We start from the raw sequence: 9261 nt of genomic DNA, 5'->3' as shown, positions 1-9261 counted from the left end.
TTGGGGATGTGGATCAGTGGTTAAGCACCCTGGGTTCAATCCCTGGTAGCAAAAAAAAAAAAAAAATGTGAGCAACATCCTACCATCTTATATAATACTGTCCTATAAAAAACAAAAAAGAACATTGTCCTCTTGAAACCATGAACACAAGTTTACCCACTGCTTCTCTAATTAGGATGGCATGAAAATATTTTAGACACTTTAAGAGTCATGACAGAAAACCGGGGTGATTTTGGAAAGGCATTAGATACTCTCAGCCTTGGGCTAAAGGGGTGTGGGGAGTCCACGTAGGAGGCCTTGTCTTTATACAACAAAGGGATAGGGCAAACACAATAAGATACATAGACAATGAAACATTAGTGTATGTGGTGGGTGGGATGGTGATTAAGGGAAAATGGGAGAACACCTATTTTGTAGATATAGGTAAGGGGCTGAGAGGTGTCCCACAGTTATGGAAAGGTGAATTATAAAAGAGTAGAGGTATGGTTATCAAATCAGTTTTCTGAATTTGTATTTGGGCAATATAATCACTTTAATTACAGCATCATTCCTTAGAAAGAGCATTAGACTATAATCTCTGAGTGAATCAGAGTGTCCCATAATCATCTAGTATCAGTTTCAGGGTTCATAGTACAAGTAAATGTTTAGAATCCAGGGAAATTGTGAATATAACATTAAGTCCTATTTTAATAAATAGATAATAAACATAAAAACACTGATTATTAGTTGTTAGGGATGAGGAAAGACACTGTCATCAATTCATCATATAAAAAGATTAATTATTAATTCATTAGTGAAATAAAACTTCAATGTGACATCTTTATGCAAAAAATGGGATGTCTAAAATGAAATTTAAATAAATACCTAGTGTTGAAGAAGATGTAGAGTGATCAGTACTTTCTCAAATGCAAACCCTGCGTTTCAGCCAGGGCAAGATGGTGAGTGAGGAAGTCAGGGGCAGGTCCAGACCAAAGGAGTGTGAAGAGGACCTTCTTCCCGGTTGACAAAAGTGGTCATAGACACGAGTGGGAGACACAATCAGACAGACACTTTTGTACTTGTGCTCCTAAGTGGAAGATCCAATAGAAAAACTAAACAGATGTGTGGACAGAGGGGCACCAGTCAATAATGGTGAGGAGCTTGTGGACTGGGAAGGAGATAGGAAAGGAGGAAATTCCAGAGACTATAAAAAGAACAGGCCAAAATTCCCCCACTGAATTCCCAGGTCTGGGGCAACTTCTCTTTTGAGAAGTCTATCTCTATCACTTTTGCGATAAACCTGCTGCTTGCTTGCTGTCACCGTGTCCTGTTCTTCAAGTCTTTGCTGAATGGAGACAACACCCCTAGATGGTAACATCAGCAATTCAACAATTGAATATATACCCAACAGAAATGAGTGTGTATGTCCAGGAAAGGACTTGTGACAGGGGCTGTCCATAACAGCATTATTTATATAATAATAAACACAATGTATAATAATTTATAATAATAAAATTTATAATAAACACAACTCAAATCCTTGTCAACAGTGGAATGAATAAATAAACCACATCACTAACACGTTGAGCAACTTTTGCAGCTCTTCTCATCAAAAAAATCACTTGGTTAAGACTTAACTACATTTTGTTAGTTTTCCAAAATTAAATTTGTATTTCCTTAAATTAATACTGAAACAAAAAAGAGAGTCAAATAAGCCCTATACTTGTTATTTCTACTGAAGGCAAGGTTCTGTCACTCTGTACAAGGTCCTTGGAACATTTGGTCTTTCCAAGTCATGTGGCTCAGTACATCTCATGGTTTTGTGTCAAAACTCTCTGCCTTCAAAATTGTCCTCATGGGTCTCAGATAATCCCTTATGCCTCTTCCATCTTCTAAAGCTGTCTCAAGTTCATTCACTAGAAAAGATGTGATCTGTGAAGTTTCTAATTAGAAATTCCTTTTCCTGAACACATCCTCCTCTTTTACTAGCCTGCCTGAAGGACTTTTCTTGTGACTTCACATGTTTTACATACACATGGGAACTTCAATACATCCTGTCATCCTTCATATTAGTGACTCACTCATTTTCAGTGTGCTGGACCCTAAATATTCAGAATTATCTATTGTAAGGATACTGGGAGTCTGAGATTTCTTTGAGGTTAACTCTGGGCTGCCAGAGACATTCCTATGTATTCTGTACCTCTTAATAGATCAGGCATGCAACTGACCTCTGACACAGAGTACAGACTTATTGAAGGTGAAGATAACACTCTGTTAGGTGGAGTGGAGTGGGCCTAGCGAGAGAGAGAGAGAGAGAGATAAAGAGAGAGAGACACAGAGACAGAGAGGCTCATGGCCCCAGTGTCTAGATATTAGGGTCTTATATCCTGAACTGTGGGGTGTTCTCTTCTCTATACAAACCTGATTGAAGACTTTACTCCATTTTCTCCCATTGGTTATCTTATTGTATGTTAGAATATTTTCCAATTTCCCCCATTGGTTACTTTAGCAAACCTAATCAGAATACTGCACACTTTACTTCCATTGCTCATGTTAAAATCTGAACCTGTGGTGGGAGTTGTCATGGTGATAAGTCTTTCATGGTGGGAGTTGTCATTGGCTATGGGATTTATTGTAAACAGGGTGAGGAGTCATCTCCTTGTCTTGTCCTCCAGCAGTTTCTTTTTTCTTCTTTTTCATCTCAAGGTATTATTTTAATTTTATTTTGATTCATTGTACACAAATGGTGTACATTGATCATTTCTCTTGTTGTACATGAAGTAGAGTCATACCATTTGTGCAATCATACATGTACATAAGGTAATGATGTTTGTCTCATTCTATTATCTTTCCTTCCCCCGTCTCCTCCCCACCCCACATTTTCCTCTAAACAATCCATTCTTCCTCTGTTCTTGCCTCCCTCCCACCCTCAATTATGTATCATCATCCACTTATCAGAGAAATCATTTTGGCCTTTGGTTTTTGGGATTGGCTTATTTCGCTTAGCATGATATTCTCCAACTCCATCCATTTACCTGCAAATGCCATAATTTTATTCTTCTTTATGGCTGAATAATATTCCATTGTGTATATATACCATAATTTCTATACCCATTCATCTATTGAAGAGAATCTTGGTTGGTTCTACAATCTAGCCATTGTGAATTGAGCTGCTATAAACTTTGATGTAGCTGTGTCACTGTAGTATGCTGATTTTAAGTACTTTGGGTATAGGCCAAGGAGTGGAATAGTTGGTTCAAATGGTGGTTCCATTCCAAGTTTTCTAATGAATCTCCATACCAGCAACTTCTTTCTAATACCCTGTCTCTTCTTTGCTTGATGTCCTTGAACTCCTACCTAACCAAACAAATTTGAAATCCTGCTTTTGGAGAAGAACACTGTGTAGTATGGATCAAAATTTACTCTGTAAGGGCTGTGAACTGAGAAGCTGAGATAAACTTTCCTTACCAATGTCAGCTGTTATCTGAAAATGGAAGAAGGGTATAAATATGAACAAATTCCATAGAGGGGAGAGTAGGTACAACTGCCCCTGGGAGGTTGTTATCCTCCAATTTTTGGAAATCTTCCTCCACCTAGGAACTGAACTGGACTTAGAGTTGGAAATTAGAGGTGAAAATATATTGGAAGTTTCCTGCCCTGAAACATGGAAAATAAGTGAACCAGGACTAGTATCATAACCTGAGTTGGCCCTTTCATTGGAGTCAGCCCTCCAATTTTTCCCCCACCTCCCAAGATGTCCATCACTTTTGCAATTCATATGAAGTTGCTGTTGAACTACTTTTATTCCTTCCACTGATTTTCAGGAATTTCAAATTTTGATTTTATTACTAAATATGTTCATTGTGCCTCAACAATTGATCTCAATTCCCAAAAACCAAAAACTACTAAATTCTGGTTTTCAAATAACTCTTTTTTCTTGCCTTTCCCAAGTGATTTATCATTTATGATTTCTACAAAATCCTGACATCTTTAAACGTTTGGATCAAATGTTCAAGCAGTTCCTAAGTAATAGGGACTACTTTAGCTGCTAGACAGCTTTACTACACTTCCATAGATTTGACCAGCAAGGAGATGAGCTTGAATGGATTTAGATAGTTTATTACCACTGACACAGCTGGCAGCCTGAACCTCAGGTTTACATTGGTTCCCCTTGTTTCCCAAGTCCTACCTTATATCACAGTTGAAACAGTCTGAGCATATGAAACCCCCAGTCTTTTAAGGGTACTGTAAGCAAACCTGACCAATGATTGCCCCAGAGAAAAACATTGTTATTATCATGGTTAGGAAATGAACCTGTTCTCTAACCCAAAGAGAGATATTAACTTCATCTCCTGGGGATGTCTTTGGGGAGAGCAGGAAAATTACCTTGGATTATAAGCAAATATGCTCCCTGACCTGTAACAGCTTTGCAAACATCCTTGAACAAAGCTGTAAATGCCCTGTGCTCAGATGTGCCAAAACACCTGACCCATGGAAAATTATCTTGAATAGTTCATCATTTCTTTCCTGGTTCCTGAGTTTTGTTACCTTATTTGCAAGTGGAACTACCTTCCCGGAGAGTGGGGGAGATGTCATTTTTTTAACAAGAAGTTTATTCAAACAAGACATTTGACTTGATGGTAAAACTATCTAGCAATCTCTAAGAGTAATTTACCCCTACTTAAAGACAGATTGCCCTACATGTAACAGCTACATACAAAAAAGTTATACAATTGTCCTTGGTTTTACAATGATAAATGAAAAACATTAAAATTCTCCAGTTGAACAAGGTATACAAGGATTTTTATGTTGTTTAGGGATTTTTTTGGTTGGTTTGTTTTCTCTTTTGTTAAAACACTGAGAGCAAAATAACTTACTGAATTATAAAGATAAGAGCCGAATGAGCATGCCACTAATGGAGAAAGGGAATAATTTCTTGGAACCAGTATTTTCCCCATCCCATCTCCATTTGATATCAATCACAACATATCATTGGTCACTTAGTTAAAAAATGTAATATACTTGTGCACATACACCAGTTACTTTATGTACAATAAAGGAATGGGGAAGGGGAAAATGAAAGAATAGAGAAAACTATACTGTAGTAGTCAAAATGTGGTGGAACCAAATTGCAGTTTTCTATTTAAGAATGTATTCTTGGTCTGTAAAACAGAGTTATGGAGTAAAGTAACAGGTTCCCTTTTTAGTAGATACCTACTGTCTGCTGCTGGAGCACATCAATTGGATCTTCATCCTCCATTTCCAACTGTGCAGGAGTGTCTGTTTCATTAATTGGTTGCCTGTCAAATTGGAATCTGATCTGCCTCATCAACAAACCCTGTCTTCACAATAGGCTTTCATTAGTTTACTAAGTGGTGTGTCTCTTAATCTTAAACTGCACCACAGAACCATCCTGCCCTGCCACCTTCAAGTTAATATGATTGTTGTTCTCAGTCTTAAATCCTTCCTTGAGCTTTTTGTCTGCCATGGCAAGTACTGGAGTCTCTTCAGCTGCTGCTTCACAAAAGAGATACCAGGTCCACACCAAATGAGTACACAACTGTCATTTGAATCACTGAAAAAAACATCACTTAAAAATTCATCATTCTGATAGTTCATATCTGAAAGTATTATGTGCCAGTTATTTACCAGTAGTTCTTCTGTTTCATGTGTTTTTTTTTTTTGACTTCCCTACTTTGTGAATGAAGTGTTCACTCAAACTTTGTGCTTTATTTAAAATAAAACTTGTATCCTTAGTTTTGGAGAATTTTACATACTTTGGACATTTTTTGGGTACAAAGGATTGAACCCAGGGGCAATCAACCACTGTGTCACATCCCCAGCCTTTTAATTTTTTTTAAAATTTGGGACAGGGTCTCACAAAGTTGCTTAGGGCCTTGCTAAATTGCTGAGGCTGGCTTTGAACTTGAGATCCTCTTGCCTCAGCTTCCTTAGCCTCTGGGATTGTGTGCATGTGCCACTGTGTCTTGCTTGGACAAAATATTTTAAGTTAAATGCACATAACCAACATCATCACTGAATATAATTGTGGCATTACTGCACACTAAACCTGTCAATGATTAAACAATAATGAAAAGTTCAAAAAATTCAACATTCCAATGCAATCTTTCAGTAAACCAGAAACAAACAAAAGCATCTTCAACTGGCTAGCTACATAAGCAAAAAAAGCAAGAGTATGTAAGATGGTGAAATACTAGGACAATTCCAGATGGTGAAATACTAGGACAATTCCAACTAAGGTGAAGCATCCCAAGTTCTACCCATTCACTAAAGAAGGAACAAAAATAGATATATAGAACAGAAGTGTAAACTTGTATGACAATATTCAGAAAGTGTGATTACACACCAAAAGAAGAAAAACACAGGGAATTCAATGGAAAAATAGTATCAGAAGTTAAAAAAAAACTTGATTTTGTTGGGATTATATGAAATAAATATATAATACTTTATGTTTTTATGTAAATAATCACAAATTTAAAAATTGTAAAAGAGAACAAAGTAGCAATGATAGGATTTTTGAGATATCTAGAAATAAACTTATAAAAATGAACTCATTTTCAAACAAAATGGAAAACCTTAATGAAAGTCATGAACAATTTGAATACATATGCATACTTAGAATATGGTATTCATACATATTCAGATTGAGACATGAGAAAAATTTTAGTATGATAATTGAACTTAAAGGTGATTTGAAGTGATAAATACAAAGCTATGGAACAAATATATAAGATAGTACTGAAGCAAATAAAATAATGAAGGGGAAATTACCCTAAGTGATAGCACCAATTAAACAGTGCTGTTCTGGAATAGGGATTAATAAATTAATCAAGGGGAAAGAATAACAGGTAGAGAAATCAATGAAAATGATTTATGCTATAGAGTGTAATATACTATAGAGTAAGGAAGAGATGGAAAGAGTCTGACTTAATTCTAATTCATTCATTCTGTTCTTCATCTCTTTCATTTTTCAGTACTCAGGATGGAACTCAGGGCCTTATGCATGCTAGACAAGTGCTCTACCACTGAGCTATATCCCCAGCCATTTTGCATTTTGAGACAGGATCTCACTAAGTGGTGCAGGTTTGCAGCCCTTCTGTCTAAGTCCCCTGAGTAGCTGGGATTACAGGTGCACAACCCATACCCGGCTAGAGTATTAATTTCTGCAGGAAACTTTCTTACCTTCAGAATAGATGAGGTTTTATAAATCTGTCACCCCTATCACTGCTATCAGCCCTGTTAGACACCAGGGAGGAATGACCAACTAATCTAGCAGTGTTTCTTGCTTTTCAGTTCTTCCTCAGGGCACTGGGAGGTGAGGGCATGGGTTTTTAGGTGGGAAGCCTTGGATTAGGAAAGGGCCCTAGATCCTGAATGCAGTGGAATGGTTAACTTCTTCATGAGGGCAGAGGCAACATTAGCACCAGTTATAGTGTACCCCAGAATGTCTGGCTGGCCCCTGCCATCACCCCTTGGGCAGGATGAAGCTCTTGCACTTCTTCCTGAGAGGTCTCCTGGAAGTGAGAGCCATGGCCCAAGGGGGCAGTACTCAGATCTGCAGGAAACAGGAAGTTCATTTCATTCCAGGAGTCAAGATAAGGACCCTGAGTTAATATTTAGAGTACCATCCACTCTGGAACAGTGAGGATGCTACAGAGTCCCATCCCAGTAGTAGTAGGATGCAATATTTCCTCATTTCCTTTCAGAGGTCTCAGGATGGTGAGGCCTTGTGTAGAGTAGGGGTGGAGGAAACTCAGCATATCAGGTGGGGATGGGAACCAATTTCCTGCCAGAAGTCAAGATGGAAATCCTGAGGCAAGATGAAAGGGACAGCCCACTCCTGAACAGAGGAGTCCCATAGAATTTGCTCTCAACCATGGGAGGCCCCAAGCAGGGTTGTCTTGTGGAGTCCTCTCCTTTCTCCTCAGGAGGATCTGTGAGAATTGGACTTGGTCTGGGGATTGACCTGCATTCAGCAGAGGGATGAGTCCCATGTCCTGCCAGGAGTTTAGGTAAAAAGCTTGACAGGAGGATTGAGACAGGATCTAACCTAGTTGCCCAACCTTGGAATCTTCCTGTCTCAGTTTCCCAAATACCTGTAATCCCAGCTAGTAGAATTAATTTCTTCAGGAGACTTTCTTATCCTCATATCCAGCTCAGAAGGTGCTCAGATCCTCAGCCCTGCTGTCTGCTTTTAGAACACCTAGGTAGACATGCATGATTACTTCCTCAGTGTCTTTGTGAAGTCTAAAAAGAAAGTTCCACAGAGGAAGGTCAACAGAGGAAAGAATTCCAGATCTTGCCAGCAGTCAAAGTAAAGACCTGAAAAGTTTGGCAGTTCCCAAGACCATCCTCACTATCTATAAGTTCAGGAGTTCCCAAGACCAAGATTGAAAATCTGCTAGGAGGACTCACAGAATTCACTGAAAGTCAATATATTCATGGTTATGGATCATTGCAGTGAAAAGATACAGATTAAAATCATCTAAGAGAATAGGTGCATAGGAATTCCATGCACAGAGCTTCCAGTTGTCCTTTCCTTATGGAGTCACAGAGAGTGTTAACTTTTGCAAACCATGTGTGACAATACACATGAAGTATGGCTAACCAAAGAAGCTCACTTGTACCTTGAATTTCACAGTTTGAGTTGGTGTTAATTCATGAAGACACTGTTGACCGCCCATGTGACTAACCTTAGTTTTAGTTCCCTGGAGGTTGATCTAAGCAACCCCAAGCTTCCATCATAAATCATTGTTAGTTTTGACTATTTGGCTTAGTCCAAAGCCTCTAGATAAACAAGGACACTATTACCAAACATAATATTCAAAAGTTTAAGGCAAATATCAGACAACTCTTTGGGGAGAATTGATTATTTAGACCTTTCCTTGGGCAATGCAATTCTTTGTAACATAGAACCCTTAGAAGGACTAAGGGGACCATCTTTGTCTAACCAGAAGAGGTTCCATAAAACCCTACCCTTGCTTCAGCTCTGGGGAGTGCTGGACAGGGGTGTTCAGTAGAGACTTCCCTCACTTCCTTTTCTGACTTATCATAGATTTGAGACTTTGGTTTGAGGGATTTAATTATATTTTGTAGGCTAGATAGGGCTCATGTTCTATTTTGATTTAAGATAAGACTAAGTAGACTGCCTAGCCCAGGTAAGAGAAGTTCTAGCATGGTCTGGCCCCTAATTTTCACCCTGGGAGTCTTCTACCCTTACATCATCTTCAGAGATATCCAGGAAGTGAGTTCATTGGTCTA

General features: G+C 38.5%; 1 pseudogene; it reads right to left on the bottom strand.

Annotated features, from left to right (window-relative positions):
- Nucleotides 1-5182: 5182 nt before the first annotated feature.
- LOC124972348 (small ubiquitin-related modifier 2-like) lies at nt 5183-5467 on the bottom strand (annotated as a pseudogene).
- Nucleotides 5468-9261: the final 3794 nt, after the last annotated feature.

This window comes from Sciurus carolinensis, chromosome X, assembly GCF_902686445.1.
Source record: "Sciurus carolinensis chromosome X, mSciCar1.2, whole genome shotgun sequence".
Lineage (NCBI taxonomy): Eukaryota > Metazoa > Chordata > Mammalia > Rodentia > Sciuridae > Sciurus > Sciurus carolinensis.
This window is presented reverse-complemented; position numbering and strand designations above follow the sequence as displayed.